Source organism: Anomalospiza imberbis, chromosome Z (genome assembly GCF_031753505.1).
Source record: "Anomalospiza imberbis isolate Cuckoo-Finch-1a 21T00152 chromosome Z, ASM3175350v1, whole genome shotgun sequence".
Taxonomy (NCBI): domain Eukaryota; kingdom Metazoa; phylum Chordata; class Aves; order Passeriformes; family Viduidae; genus Anomalospiza; species Anomalospiza imberbis.
In genome coordinates this window covers 56,305,758-56,321,130 of record NC_089721.1, presented here as the reverse complement: position 1 = coordinate 56,321,130, position 15,373 = coordinate 56,305,758, and the positions used below count along the sequence as shown (strand labels likewise).

At 44.2% G+C, this 15,373-nt stretch overlaps 1 protein-coding gene and 1 long non-coding RNA gene across 2 annotated transcripts in view; both read left to right on the top strand.

The window, feature by feature from the left end:
* The window catches only part of LOC137465030 (uncharacterized), a 474,100-nt gene that overhangs the window by 365,367 nt on the left and 93,360 nt on the right, over positions 1-15,373 (top strand). The gene's annotated exons all lie outside the window — the stretch shown is intronic.
* MOB3B (MOB kinase activator 3B) overlaps positions 9,739-15,373 on the top strand; it is a 76,681-nt gene continuing 71,046 nt past the window's right edge. Inside the window, exon 1 of the mRNA XM_068176712.1 lies at positions 9,739-9,876. The gene's annotated coding sequence lies outside the window, so the exon portion shown is untranslated. The remainder of the gene's footprint in view (positions 9,877-15,373) is intronic.

Genomic DNA, 15,373 nt, shown 5'->3' with positions numbered 1-15,373 from the left:
AAAATGGCGCTGGGACTAAGGGAAACTGGGGTTAAATAGGGGGCGGGCAGACAGGGGCAGAAGCCCCCCTCGCCCACTGGGGACAGAGGACAGGGGAGTGATGTGGAACACGACAACCTATGGGAACATTACAGAGGCGGGTACAGGGTTCTGGGACAAATGGGAATGCAGAGGTGGGGTGACTGACACAGAACTTTCTGTGGGAAGGGGAGTGGTTACAAGATTGACAGGTGAAAGCTCCTATAGCAGACAGCTTGGAGCAAACCATTGTGAGGGAAAAATGGGGGTACATAGAACCAACCTAACTAGCATTTATTGAAACTCCTAACCGAACCAACCCGGCATGCAACAAGTGACAAAGCATGGCAGACATTGGTTCATGGTGGGCCTCTCTTCTTGAAATATTAGAAGAGTAGTGAAGTTCTGCTGTTTTCATATTTTTCTTCCTTCTCTAAGATATTTGCTTCATAATGGCAGGCCAAATTAATACAACATGGACTGAATGTATTTTTTAAATGAAAAATAATTCAGAGTGTGTTAGAAAAGGGATATAGCTTCCCTAATAAATAGTGGGATCACTGGGAACTGGAGTGAAGAGGGCAGTTTGCAGGACTCTGCATATCTTTGATGATCTTCTGTAAGCACAGATGGAGGAGGGATCATGGTAGCTTTAAGCAGGAGTTTAGAAGTTTCATGGAGGACTTCTAACAGTGGAGGGAAGATAGACTAGGAGAAAACTTGAAGGCATATCTAGTATTAGCCCTGCATAACAATGTATTTTAAGTAGCTCTTGTACACCAGGAAGGAGCCAGGCTGGATTCTGGGGGATATTCCTCTTGCCTCTCCATAGCACTGTAGCTATGTATTTCTTTCACTTCTGTGTGTCCTATGTTAAACAGAACATTTTTCTTATTCATTTCCTACTGTAGCAAATGCTGGTGAATAGACTGGGCCTAGGTGAGAATATGAGCTTGTTTGATATTGGATGAAACCTGGAGATCTCTTTGCTTCCTCTCCTGAAGAGGTTATTGCACATTAGTGTCCTCTTACAAAGCTCTGGCAGCAAGGGTTGAAGGAGAGGGTTCCACTGTGCAGAGCTCATTAGTTCATCTGATATTCTCTGGGAAATCAAGCATCCAGGCTCTCCTGTCTGGTGCTCTAAAGGTTATAATGACTTTCACTCATTGGAGATATATCCTTCAGCTATACAGAGTCATTGGGGAAAGCTGGTTTTGGCTAAGCCTTTTTTTAATGTGCCTTAAGTGGTTGAAAACTAAATCCTTCATCAAATAGCACTTAGTAGAGTCCAAAACTGAACCAGTGTGTGCTTTGTGGACCTGACAGAGTCCTACGCCCCTGTTAAATTAATGTTATAGCAATCCCAGGAGGAGATAAAATTCTGGCATTAGTTCTAGAAAAGCATTTTTTTCTGCTGTTGATAGGAAAGAGGAAGCAAAGGTTAAAAAAAAAAAAGATAAAAAAAAAAAAAAAAACAAAAAAAAAAACAAAAAAAAAAAACAAAGAAATCCCACAAAACCAAACCAATCAAATAAACCCATAAAAACTATAAGAAGGGGACTTATATTTTGTCAAAATACACTAAGATTATAGAACTTTCTGATTCACACATTTTTGGAAAAAAAAGTCCTAAAGAGATGTTGTCATTATAAGAGTAGATGTAAGTCCGGAAAACATTTTGAATATAACCATTGTCCTGAGAGAAACCTTAAGCAGTGTTTGAGTCAGAGGAAACAGTGATTGCATTTTGCTGTTTACTTTTTGCAGGTAGGAATGGCAAACAATTCTCTAATCTCAGAGGGACAAAGGGCACTGAGTTCCACTCTTGGTCACCTTCATATAAAACATATAATCTTTTCATTCTAGAAGCAGAAAATTTTCCTAGTTCATGCTGCAAAAATTGGGTAAAACTTGTTTCCATGTACTTCACAATAAAGTCTGGAGGGTGATACTTATTACCAGCAGAGGAGATATATTTTGCTTTGGAGAGTTCTAGGAAAGCTATCTTAATGCAAAAGTGAGGCCATTAATTTGGGCACATGTTGCCTTTTCCCTCTAGGTATTCCTAGGTGTTTTCTCTTTAATTTTAGCACCACTCACACTGCTTGGCAGACATCAAAGAGATATTATTACTATAGGAATGCACAAGTCTCTGCCTCTCTCCTTCAGTTTTCAGCCACGGAAAACCATGAGAATATCCCACAGATGACCAGAAACAGGCAGGCAGCAAGGGAAACAAGATGATTCATGCTGATCTTTTGACCTCAGCAGGGTTTCTCTTTCCCTCATGAAACCAGCAAATTTAGTCTGCTGGCGTTCACCTGCTTTTCCAACAAAACACGATTCCTTCCATGAGAAACTGCCACAGCAGTAACTACCTCTGACCACCCAACCCACACGTTAGCATCAGTGTCAGACCTCGGATAAATGTTTTTCTTCTCTCCTCACCAATTTTTTGGCCCAGACCCATAATGAGTTCTCGAGGCAGTTGTGACAGAGCTGGAATAAAGGCAGGCAACCAACAGCACACGTGCAGCAAAACATACTTAGGCTTCTGGCACCACAATGAGGCCACCAAATGTTCTTGCTGATGCTGTTCAGTTGCTGGAAATAATTTTTTCTATCGGCAACTATAGTTATCAGGACAATCAGCAGAGGGAATAGCTGCCTTTCTGAATCACTAAACCAAAAAATAAGCTTTTGACAGGATCATCATAATCTCTTGCCAACATCAACAAAAAAAGGATTCCAAACATAATAAAGCTGTTGCAGAGCCATTTAATGGCTTTATTCAGAATTCTTGAACTTTCCCTCCTCATAATCTGCTTCTTGGCAGTTCTGTGATTGATGAGGTCTGGTTGTAAGAAGTAGCCATTATAAGGAGGCATTTGTGGATCCTCCATAAGTTACCCAAAAGAATGAAAAAACCAATCTTACAGTGCTTTTTGTAACATGGTATTCACAGCTGTTGCTTGCCACCATACTGTGTGTACTGAAACATCTCCAAATTGCAGAAAAAAATAATCTTAAATTAAAAAAAAAAAAAGCCAAACCACAAATAAACTAAAACAGACACACACAAAAACCCCCAACACCAAAACGAAAACAAATAACCCCAACGCAATCCCCCCTGAAAATTAGTGAATATATGAAAAGGCCGATTCTGTGCTTACTTATGATAGCAAGGACACTGTTTGAAATTTACCCTAGCATGTTATTTTGCCAGGTATATCAGTGGAAGATTTCCAGAATAAGTAAATCAGAGCTGTTGTCACAGTTCCTAAATAAAACAGAGAGATGATTTACTGCTATAATATTTGTGCTTTATGCCAACAACTTCAGTGTACGCTCTCCATATTAAAAAAAATACAACAAAACAAAATAATACACAGTAATGTGTGAGTCAGGGACTGTGGAGTAGAGAACTTAGACCTTCTTTTAAGAATACTTACAGGAAAGGGAAAGGGAAAGGGAAAGGGAAAGGGAAAGGGAAAGGGAAGGGGAAAGGGAAAGGGAAAGGGAAAGGGAAAGGGAAAGGGAAAGGGAAAGGGAAAGGGAAAGGGAAAGGGAAAGGGAAAGGGAAAGGGAAAGGGAAAGGGAAAGGGAAAGGGAAAGGGAAAGGGAAAGGGAAAGGGAAAGGGAAAGGGAAAGGGAAAGGGAAAGGGAAAGGGAAAGGGAAAGGGAAAGGGAAAGGGAAAGGGAAAGGGAAAGGGAGGGGAGGGGAGGGGAGGGAAGGGAAGGGAAGGGAAGGGAAGGGAAGGGAAGGGAAGGGAAGGGAAGGGAAGGGAAGGGAAGGGAAGGGAAGGGAAGGGAAGGGAAGGGAAGGGAAGGGAAGGGAAGGGAAGGGAAGGGAAGGGAAGGGAAGGGAAGGGAAGGGAAGGGAAGGGAAGGGAAGGGAAGGAGAAAAGGAGAAAATTCTGCATCTTCTTTTTATAGGAAAGAAACAGTCTCCTATCTGTAATCCCAAGAGCACACATGTGTGGTACAGAAGGTAAACTGTCTATTTGTCCCACATGAACAGGAGGTAAAGACCATGCTTTCAGGTCCTAGTTGTTCTGGCCATCCCTAGAGGGTGGCTAGGGACTATAAAGAAAGCTAGTAATGAATGTGTGGAAGAGACACATTTGTTTTTGCAGCAGGTGCATGATATATCATGGTGGTAGCAGCTCCCAAGAAAATGGTTCTTTCACCACTTTGGACACTCCATCAGCAGCACCATGATCATCCTGCCTTCAGCACAGCAGTGCAGCCACAGCTGTTCACAGTCCATCTTACTGCCTACTGTGGCCTTGCCTGGGCTGGTCAACACTCTGCATGTTTCCAGAACTATCTGAGAAGCCACTGTGCTAGATCTGTGCCATACGCATAAATTTCATGTAGTGTGATGTGAAGGATCTGGTATAGTGTGAAAGAGCACTCTTGTATTGAATATGTCTTTGCGACAACAGGCCTTCACTGTGTAGAAAGGTGGAGTTAAGTCAGAACTTAATGCTCAGTACTACATACAGCATGTGAACAGTGAAGAGCTGTTAAAATACTGAGACAACCATAATGGATACTGATGTGAAGTACCCTCTGGGTTACCAGCTGAAAGACTGTAGTGATAAAGTGTATTTAGGTTTGCATACATTGTGGCTTGAACCTATTCAGAGTTTCATTAATTGATTGCCTGCATGTGTTGATTTTTTTGTCTGCTTTCAAATTTCTATGTTTATAATTTTTTTACAAATAACACAGGAAAGCTAAGTCATGCTGATGGTGAAAAAGGAAAACTCTCTTTAAGAGGGACATAGAAGATCTCCTCTACAGATATAAAGGGTATCTAAAGGGCTGAGGTCGTAAATGCCTTATAACCATTGCTGTGTGCTTTATGCTTGTGTATCTGACCCTGCTTGAGTCCAGGTGGGCATTGCAACAGGCAGAGGCCAGTCTGGTGCCAGCACCTGGACTGAACAGCTGATTCAGGGCTTTCAGATAAAATGAAACCAGTACGTTTGATGTAGAATGGAGTAAAAATGCTGTACTTTGAAGTCTGTCTTAAAAATTGTCTTTAAGTTTAAATTGGGTTTAAAGAAGCCACAGCAATTTCTTGTAGACTCAAATCAAAACCATTAAGTTGGCCACTTGAAGAAGGAAGCAGGCTCTAATTTTATCCTACTTTCCCAAGAAAACAATGGTTATGATAGCATCTTGGTTACATACATGTTTGTATTCTTCTCAATGTCCCCAGTTCAACTTTGATTTTGCTAGCCCTTTTTTAAAAATCAGTTAAGGGATAAAAATATAAAAAACGTAGGTTTTAGCAAATCGTATTATGCCAGGGTAGAAAAACAGATGTACACAAATTTTGTAATCTACCAAGGAGACAATGTGAATTTTGTCCTAGCAGGCACAAGACCCCAGAACAATTAAAAAAAAAAAAAAAACAAAAAACCAAAAAAAAACAGGCAGAGAAGAGCCACAGGAAAATGACCCTTGTAAGCTCCACGTACAAAATGTTGGTTCTTTCAGAGCATCCAAGCACACCTAGCACTAAACAGCAATATCACAACATGTTATTCCTGCTAGTTCAAATTGTTTGTACCAATGTGAATTGTCCAATCTGTGTAATTCTCCATCCTATATTCCCAACAGCAGCAGAGACTAAGTACTCCTCAACCACTTGATGCTGAATTAAATTGCATTTCAGTTTACTTGTACTGACAACAATTAATCTGAAGACCTACTTTTTTTTTTTTTTTCCTGAGCTGTGCAATTTGTGTAGTAGGAAGAGGAAAGAGCCTTGACTTTAACATCTTTGCTGCATGAGATTAGAATAATAGGGCATAGGTGACTGAATTGACTCCTGGTTAAATTCAGCTGAAGTAAATTGACTGATTGGGTTCATAGCTCTGGTTTCTGGCTTCTCTCCCAGCAGCAAAGGAGCAACTTCTATTGAACATGCTGGTGAATGTAGCCATGGCAATGATCCAGAGTGCAACATGGCTACAGAGAATGGAGAAGCAGGCATCTTTCTGTTCAGAAAGTCAGCTGTCCTTGATGTGCTTTTAAGCACTCTGGTAATTTCTGATGGTTAGAAAATAAAGGGGTTATGGATTGAAGTTCAGGAAAAGAATTGTGTCTGTAGTTTGTCCTTTCTGGGCTCTTTTTTGTTGCCAAAAATAGGTTCTTCCTAAGCAAATCTGGCATGTTCTTGATATGCTTTAATTATTATAAATCACAGAAAAGAAAATGCTGTCCTCAAAGGCACTGTCTGCCCCTGTTTGAGTGTATATAACCAAATGGATCTTGTCAATTACACCTACAGCATTTTTTGAAACATCTTTCCATGGAGCATTTAGAGGGATGCAAACTTTTAAATTTTGGGGACACTGGGAAGACATTTTCTTGTTTTCATTGTCCAGTTTTTTTAACAGGGAGCTTGTCTGAAATTGATTTTACTGTGTCACTGTTTTTTAACCTGGCATTGTCCTAGTATTATGTTTAGGTCTTTCCAAATATCTTGGGAAATTTGGGGTTTGACAGTTTCTCTTTTTCAACCTACTCCTTCTTAGGGCTGTGATCCCACAAACTCTCTGTATGCATGTTTTATAGTCTTTAATTTTGCACAGAGAAATATGAAACATAGTCATTTCAATGTCAAACCTGGTTGCAGGGCAGAAAAAAAGAACTGACTCTCCCTGAAAACAGGGAATTGGTAATGATATAAAAAAGAAGTTCTACCAGTGACTTAAACCTGCTTAAGCCTTTCTGCTGTCAGAAAAAAAAATTATTTCTACTGCTATTGTTCAGATATCTTTCTGAGGTACATTTATGGCTACCTCATAAAAGATAGAAAATTGTTTCAAAGAGGGTCATTTTCCAGGCTTTTCTTATAGCGGTTGTGAAGGTACAAGGGTTACTTCTATTATCTTTATTTGCAAGTGTTAGGAAATAGAAGTTAATCAGTCACAATAGAGTATTTCCTTCCAAGCAAACCAATCTTCCACCTCAGTCACAACATGATGGCAGCTTCTTAGATACTCATCCACCTTTTCTCCTCTGGTTTGGCAGCCAGGAATTCCTAATCCAACCTCTCATCTAAGAGGCCACAGATTCAGTCCTTCCCTCAGGCCAGCTAAGGTTCTGCTTTGACTCTGTCACATGGAAGCTGTTACCTCACTTCATCTCTAATTTGGAGACAAAAGTTGAGCTCCTCTGACAGTACAGTTGGGATCCACAGCAGGGTAAGAGGCCACCCTGTTTGCCTTTTACATTGGGAAAGGAAGCACAGTAGTCTTCAACAAACCTGGTTGATTTACTGCTATTTTCTGCAAACCTGTTAAGTGGATGGTTCTTGGTCAATGCTTGCCCCACTGCTCTTGTTCACAGAACACCTTCAATTTTGCATGATTATTTGTCATGCATGTTTGTCAAGCTGTACCCTTGTGGGTCTCTGCTGCTTGAAAATAGGGAAATTTGGGGTTTGTTCACTCATTGCTGTTGGGTTTGAATTTTTTCCACCTAAAAACAGAGAGTTTGGCATATAACCACCCTACTTTTAGTTGGGTGTCGGTGAAATGGGTCTCTGCTGTTATTCTCTCTCTTCCCTCCTACCTCCTGCCTCTTTTTTGACTGCAGAAAAGATGGGTCAGATGGGAAGGTGTAAGAAATCTTTGCAGGCATGAAAAAGAAAGAACATTTTCCAGTTTGTGTATATATATATAGTCAGCTGGGAGAATACGTGTTATGGTTGCGGTTTTTCCCTACTGAGACAATCAGTACAATGTAACTGCGAAGGTGGGTATTTCTATATACATGACAGTGTTTCAACATACTCCCATAAATGCCATGGGTTAGATAAATCAAAAATCTCATTAGCTGATAAAACAGTAACATGAATACTGTTATTTATTCTATCAGGCAACTCTGAGATAAGGGACTGTGGTCCGTGGTCTATGCCAATGGCTACCACATCAGCTGGGATACTGCTATGGGGGGCAAACTCCTCCAGAGCACTGTGTCTGTGAGGAGCTCTGTGAAAGAGGGTCATGGGGCCAAGGTTTTTACTGCTATTGCTACAGATTCCATGGTTGGTCAAAGTCTCACATTTGTTGCCAAAACTAAGTAAGGTTTTCCCCCAAAACCTAACTTAGGTTTTAGGCCTCTTCCCAGAAGCTGTGGAAGTAATTGTCCTGCTCTTCTCTGCAGTGGGGCATCTTCATCTGGAGTCCAGTGTGCAGTTTTGGGTGCCATAACAGAAGGTATAAAGCCATTAAAGAGGATGTACAGGAGGATCACAAAGATGGTGAAAGGGCCTTGAAGAGAAGCCACATGAGAAGCAGCTGAGGTCACTTGGTCTTTCAGCCTGGAGGAGACTGAGGGGAGACCTCATTGCATTACAAATTCCTCATGAGAGGAAGAGGAGGGGCAGGCACAGATCTCTTCTCTCTAGAATGAGAATTTGTGACCAGTCGTCACAAATCACAAATTCACAAAGTTTGTGAATCAGGTGACCAGTGACGGGATCCAAGAGTTTTATCAGGGAAGGTTTAGGCTGCCTATCAGGAGAAGGTACTTTATCCAGAGGGTGGTAGGATACTAATAGAGGGTCCCTAGCACCAAGCCTGTCAGAAGCATTTGGACAAAGCTCTCAGGTACATGCTGTCTTGGGGACGTCCTGTGCAGGACCTGGAGTTGGATTTGATGATGCTGGTGGGTCCCTCCCAGCTCAGGATATGCGCTGTGGGACGCATATCCAGCACACTCGGACAGGGCCGTGTGTGCTGGGGCCGTGTGTGCTGGGCCAGCGTGTGCTGGGCCAGCGTGTGCTGGGGCAGCGTGGGCTGGGGCAGCGTGGGCTGGGGCCCGGGCGGTGTGTGTGCTGGGCCAGTGTGCGCTGGGGCAGTGTGTGCTGGGCCAGTGTGTGCTGGGCCAGTGTGTGCTGGGCCAGTGTGTGCTGGGGCAGCGTGTGCTGGGGCAGCGTGTGCTGGGGCCGGCCAGCGTGTGCTGGGGCAGCGTGTGCTGGGGCAGCGTGTGCTGGGGCAGCGTGTGCTGGGGCAGCGTGTGCTGGGGCCGTGTGTGCTGGGGCAGCGTGGGCTGGGGCCCGGGCGGTGTGTGTGCTGCGGCAGCGTGTGCTGGGGCAGCGTGTGCTGGGGCCGGGCAGTGTGTGCTGGGGCAGCGTGTGCTGGGGCCCGGGCGGTGTGTGCTGGGGCAGCGTGTGCTGGGGCCGGGCAGCGTGTGCTGGGGCCCGGGCGGTGTGTGCTGGGGCAGCGTGTGCTGGGGCCGGGCAGCGTGTGCTGGGGCCCGGGCGGTGTGTGTGCTGGGGCAGCGTGTGCTGGGGCCGGGCAGCGTGTGCTGGGGCCCGGGCGGTGTGTGCTGGGGCAGCGTGTGCTGGGGCCGGGCAGCGTGTGCTGGGGCCCGGGCGGTGTGTGCTGGGGCAGCGTGTGCTGGGGCCGGGCAGCGTGTGCTGGGGCCCGGGCGGTGTGTGTGCTGGGGCAGCGTGTGCTGGGGCCGGGCAGCGTGTGCTGGGGCCCGGGCGGTGTGTGCTGGGGCAGCGTGTGCTGGGGCCGGGCAGCGTGTGCTGGGGCCCGGGCGGTGTGTGTGCTGGGGCCGCAGGCCGCTCTGGGCACAACCAGGGGCACAATCCCCGCCAGGGGGCGACCTCCGCCGTGGCAGGGCTGCGCGGAGTGTAGGGGCCCGGGGCTGGCGCCCGGGGGGGGCGGGACGGACGGGACGGGCGCCTAGCCGAGCCGAGCCGAGCCGAGCCCAGCCGAGCCGACTATACGCGTGGGAGCCAAGCCAGGCTGCCGCGGTCTTTTTCCGGCCCTCAGGCGAGGAAGGCACCTGAAGCGGCGGTGGCGCCCAGAAGGGTGGGAGGTAAGGCGGGGCCGGTTGCGATGGGTCAGGGCGGTGCATGTGAGGGAGGGGTTGGTCCCGCCGCCTACAAATTTCCCGCCGTGAGCGGGACGCGTTTGCGGCACGGCAGCCGCTCGCTCGGTCCAGGCGGAGCTGACAGCCCTGCCCGCGTCATCCGACCCCCCGGGACTGCCGCGCTCGCGGACTTGTCCGGTGCCCGCCCCGCGGGGAGGGGCTCCGGCTCCCCCGCGGCCGCACTGCCCTGGCGGCCCCGGCTCCTCCTTCGGCGGATGCGGGCCGGGGCGGAACCTGCACCTGGTCCCGGCCGGAACGTCAGGTGGTGGGCGCTGCCTGGGAGGATGGGATGGTGCTGGTGAGCGCGCTTCGCTCTGTGCAGCAGCGGCTGGGCTGCAGCCCGCACGGAGGTCCGCTTTCCCAAGTGCTCCTCTTTCCCTTTTTTATTTTACTTTTCTTTCTGGTTTTGTTTTGTTTTGGTTTTTGTTTTTTTGGTTTTTTTGGGGGTTTTTTTTGTTTTTTTTTTTTTTTTTTTTTTTTTTTGGTGGGGGGGCGGACGGGAGAGGTTGTTTATTCAATTTGTTCATTTCCCTTTTCCCCATCCCATCTCTCAGAGGTAGGTCGCTGCGTGCTCCCTCCAGAGCTTCAGGAGCCGGCTCGATGCTGCCCGGGAGCTGCGGGCTCCCTGGACCTGTTGCCCTCGGCGGGTGCCCGAGCGCGGGAGAGACGAGCTGGGTCGGGCCGGGCTGGGCGCAGAGCTCCTGCCGCCTCTCCGCACCGTGCTATGGCGCAGGGAGGCGAGGTCCGAGCCCTGCGTGCTGGTCCTGTTGTAACCGTGTGAGACTCAGCCGGGAGCTTGTCGTCTCAGGTGGGAGACTCAGCCGGGAGCTTGTTGTTTTCCGTGGCAAACGCTGAGACACAGCCTCTTAAAAATGGCAATTTTATTGCACTTTAATGCTGTGGGCGAAGTTAGTGTCTCAAGAAACGTGCCATGCAGTTTATCTGCCAGTTCTGTTGTGGTGACACAGGCTCTCAGGGTGCTGGAATTTGCTTTTAGTTTGCAAGGTTGCTCAAGGAAAGATTGTGTGTGTTAAACTCCTTGTTCCCTAGTGGAACACAGTATTTGAAATCCCTGCAAGTCTTTGCAATCACAATGTGACAACCTGACAGCTGGCCTCTCAGAGGCTGACCCAGGGCTTGTTTCGGAGAGATGAGTAATTGCCGGTGCAAGGACTCGCACGCCCTAGAGGTACCCGCTCTTGGCTTAAAAGAGAACTGCAGTGCAAGCACAGTCAAAGACTCCTGGAGAGTCCTATTTGAAGCTGATTGACCCTTCAGATCATCTGTCTTCTGGCAAGACTGCTGCTAGTTGGCATTTGAAGATGTAGAAGCCTTCTTGCTCCCATTTGATGGTCAAATCAGCCTGTTCTGGGACTGGTTGTGAACAACTTTCATAAATAAAATATTCTGATTGAATAGCTGTATGGTTGTCTAAAGGATAAAGGTGTTTGAGAACTCTTCCCACCCCTGCTTAAATTTACAATTTCTTAAATATGCATAAGGATTGCTTCTATTCTCCCAGCCTTTTAGTTGTATTTTACACACAGATATAAATTGTATTTAATGGGAGATACTTGTGAAACAATGTTCTGGACATACCTAACTAGAGAATTTATGTGCTGGTTGCACTGCAGTAGGTAGAGGAGAGCCTGCTTCCCTCTTTTCCACAGCAAAGCATGTTATTAAAGATTTGCACACATCTCTGAGTGGACCAATAATTGTGACCTGGGAGCAGGTTATGTTTCCCTGCTCCATGGGGAACAGAAAGGAGCATTCCTGGAACACAAAAAAACCCCCAAAAAACACCAGAAGGAGAAAACTGATGTTTTTTAAACAGACAATATGCACATCTGAAAGCAGACTGTAGGGTAGAAAGAAAAGGAGCACAAGGTACAGTACAATCAAGCAATACTGAGTTCTAGAAAGTTCTAAAGAGAAAAGAAGGGTGCGGAATGGCAGGATGTTGCTTGTCATCAAGCCTCTTGCAACGATGATTTTATGCAATTTGCTGATGTGTTGGTGTAGTAGCTGATGCTGCTTAGAATGCATTAGTGAGTGATGTGAGTCTTGGGACTGGACCAGATCACTTCAGTTTCTTTGCTCGTGTTTCTCTCCTGAAAAATATTCTTTGTTAACTGCCAGCAAAGTACTTGGACTCATTAGGCCCCTGGGGAAGGTACTTGTGTTTTGGAACAGAAACTGAGAGAAACAGAGAGGTCCTAGTGCCCTGGAAACAAGAATCACAGAATCATTTGGAATAGCAGTTGTTTAAAAATGTTATAGGACAAACGTGGTACTAGTCTTTGTTTAATATATAGTCTTTATCACTAGTAAACTGAGATTTCAGGTGGAATTTTCTTAGGCAAAACACAATGCTATTTTCATTCTTCTGTTTTAGGGTATTATCTCAGGATTAGATGCTTCAGTATCTTTGATACATAGATAAATGTCTTGTGAGCCTCTTCTGAGCCAGGGACTTAGGCAAGAACTGTCCAGATAAGATGGAGAGAGAAACGTAAAATGAGTCAGCTAGAACTGGAATTTTAAGCTAAGTACTGTGGAAGTAAATTTATTTCCAGAGAAACTGCACTGTGCTATTCCACTAAGGTGTTCTGGTGATGGTTAATTAGCATATTAGTATATTAAAGGAGAAGTACTTACAAAGGAATTGCAAGTATAGCTGAAGATCAGTTATACACAGTGTAACTGAGAGGTTCTTTTAAAGGCATTTGGACCAGACAAGAAAAGCAGAGGAGGTTTTGCTCACTGTTCTTGTTACCCAATCTTGCTGCAACACTCCCCTTTCTCTTCTGTGCTGGTTGTCATATGCAGTGGGTGTTTTTCTCTGATTTTAAATTTTTACCTTTGAACAAAAGTATGGATTTTATTTGTTTGAGTATTTTGGATAATTTTTTGTTTGTCTGATGGGCTCAGGAAAAGGTTTAACAACTATTAAAGCAAGACAAGGATGTGATATTAGAAAGAGGAAAAGGGAGGAAGAAATAATGTAAAACCGGGTCATCTGGTCTTGTGAACCATCACTGTTGTTTGATTTGCCCTGGAAAGATAAAAGGGGACTTTAGCCTAAGCAAGTAGCTTAATGGGAACACATTTTTTAATAGCAGGGGGCTCTTTGGCCAAGAGTTTCTAAGATCTGTTTGGTCTAGGAAATCTGTCATCAGTTTTAATTTATGATGTGCTGCTTCTGCTGTTGAGGGAATTTGCTTACCACGCCAATATAATCAAATTTAAAAAAAAAGTTATTTTATTTTTTATTTTGAAGATTCAACATACCCTTATGCTGACAAAAAGTGTAGGTTTTTAATCTAGAAAGACGTTAGTAAATTCTGTGGATAATAACATGCAGTATATCCAGGTGGTTGGTAATAGATGACCACTTCTGTCATAAAAATAACTCTTTCCCCTGTAGCAAACAATAGTTTTTGATTTTTTTTTTTTTTTTTTTTTTTTTTGGTGATTTAGCGCTTACTACCATTCAGGTATAGAAAAATGAAAAGAAATTATGCCACTCTAAAGTTTTGAAGCAAATTCTAGCAGATAGAAGAATTCACCTTCTGAAGAGGGTGCTGAACAGGTGTTTAAAGCAGCTTCATGAGCCCTGATACCAGGCCTTGACTTGGGTGGCACTTCTAGTGTGCTGAAACTGGAAAGGTGTGACTGAGGGCTGATTCTTGTCCTTTGGATATTCATTCCATACTTCAGCTCTTCATCTCAGCAGATTTGCAGTTTATCTTTTCCAGCTCACACTGTCTGTATTTCAAATTAATCCAACCTTTCATTGATCAGTACGATACGGTACAAATGCTAGCAGTGATCACTTCAGATGATGCTTCCTGCAGAATATGAGCTTTAACTTTTTCTTCTTTTAATTAGGAAAAAAATCAAGAGGATCTTGAAATTTAGTCTTTTTTTTTTTCTTAAAAGAAATCTTAAGTGGCTTTGAAATTGTTACTAATTCTAAGAATTAGTAATTATTTTCAGTTTCCCATTTTAGTGTCTCCCTCCCCCACCCCCCCCTTTGTTCTTGTACCCACTGGCATGGTATTAGAGTGCTTGATTAAGATAGACATTGAAGTGGTGTCTATTCACAGATATATCAAAGCAAATACACTAAAAAAACCTGAACAAACAGATGTGGTTTTGTTTCTTTTGGTTTCCAGTTACAGCAGTGATAGAAAGTTACAAAAAGTTTAATTGTACGAGTTATATGTAACAGCAGTAGTCTAGAATTTTTCATGAGAACATTTGGTACTTAATTTTTAAGTACTCATTTAAAGAAAAAAAGTCAATACTTAGTTATTTGACTTTAAATAGTAGAAGACCATATTTTATTTCAGAAAATGCAGTTCTTTCCACTGCAGGAGTAGAAAGTTGCATATTGTTTCCTTGAGGAGGGTTAAGACTGATTTCCAGGTGAGAAATGTGAAAATAGTATTGGTTACAGGTACTTCATTTTTCTTCTGTAAGGTACAGTTAACTGTAACTTGTAAAAGCACAGATTTTTTACAGTGAGCTAGCATAGGCAGTTCTTAAACAGCTGTGTTCCCTATAAAAGCTTAGCTGATATAGCTGATATCAGTTAGGTAAGCTTACCTGGTTACCCCAAATTATCATCTAATGAGGTTTCTGTTCCCCCCTTTCAAAAAAAACCCAACTAGCCTGCATTTTGGAAGTGTGAGTCACAATTGACAGTGAGGAATGCATGAGTTAATAGGCATATCTGCTTTGTGTTCATGGAAGTACCTTTCCAGAAGAGCAGATGGAGGAAGTGAATGTTTCCACACTGTCCAGGGATGGGCTCTTTTTAGGTTGAGGTGCTGTTGTTACCTAACCAAAACGTGCTGTGATTCCATGAAGAACTGATAGAATTCAGTTAGATTCTAGTAGGCTGTGTAAGGTTGTTACCAGTCATACCTACTGAAGCCTGTGCTGACTCTCGGCTTTTTAGAGACTGGAATCCAAGTGCAGAACAGGGCAAAGAAAGTGAAATATAAATATATTGCTACAACCTTACATCATCTTGCCTGATACATTATGCATAGGGAAACCTCAAGGTCATGGTCCTTAGTTCGTCAGCTTCCTTGAGCTTGGTATCCAAAATTGGTTTACATTAATTCCCCACAGTAACCACACATTAAAAGCAGCAAATTAGGGGGAATAAATCAGAATTAAGTGTACTTGAACCTATTTTGCAGGCATCAAACATAACTTCAGTGTCAAAATAGTTGCAAAGTGTTTAAATTAATAAAACAGAGACTGACTAATGAACTTGGGAATGTTACATTATCCATCTGCCAAACTGCTCTTATGTTCCCCATACAACCAGTTAAGAACTGAGCTCTTCTGTTGGTGATTGAAAGCAGAATTATATTCAGGAGTCTGAAGCCCATTCTTTCCTCCCTGTCTCTGTAAAGCAGGAGCA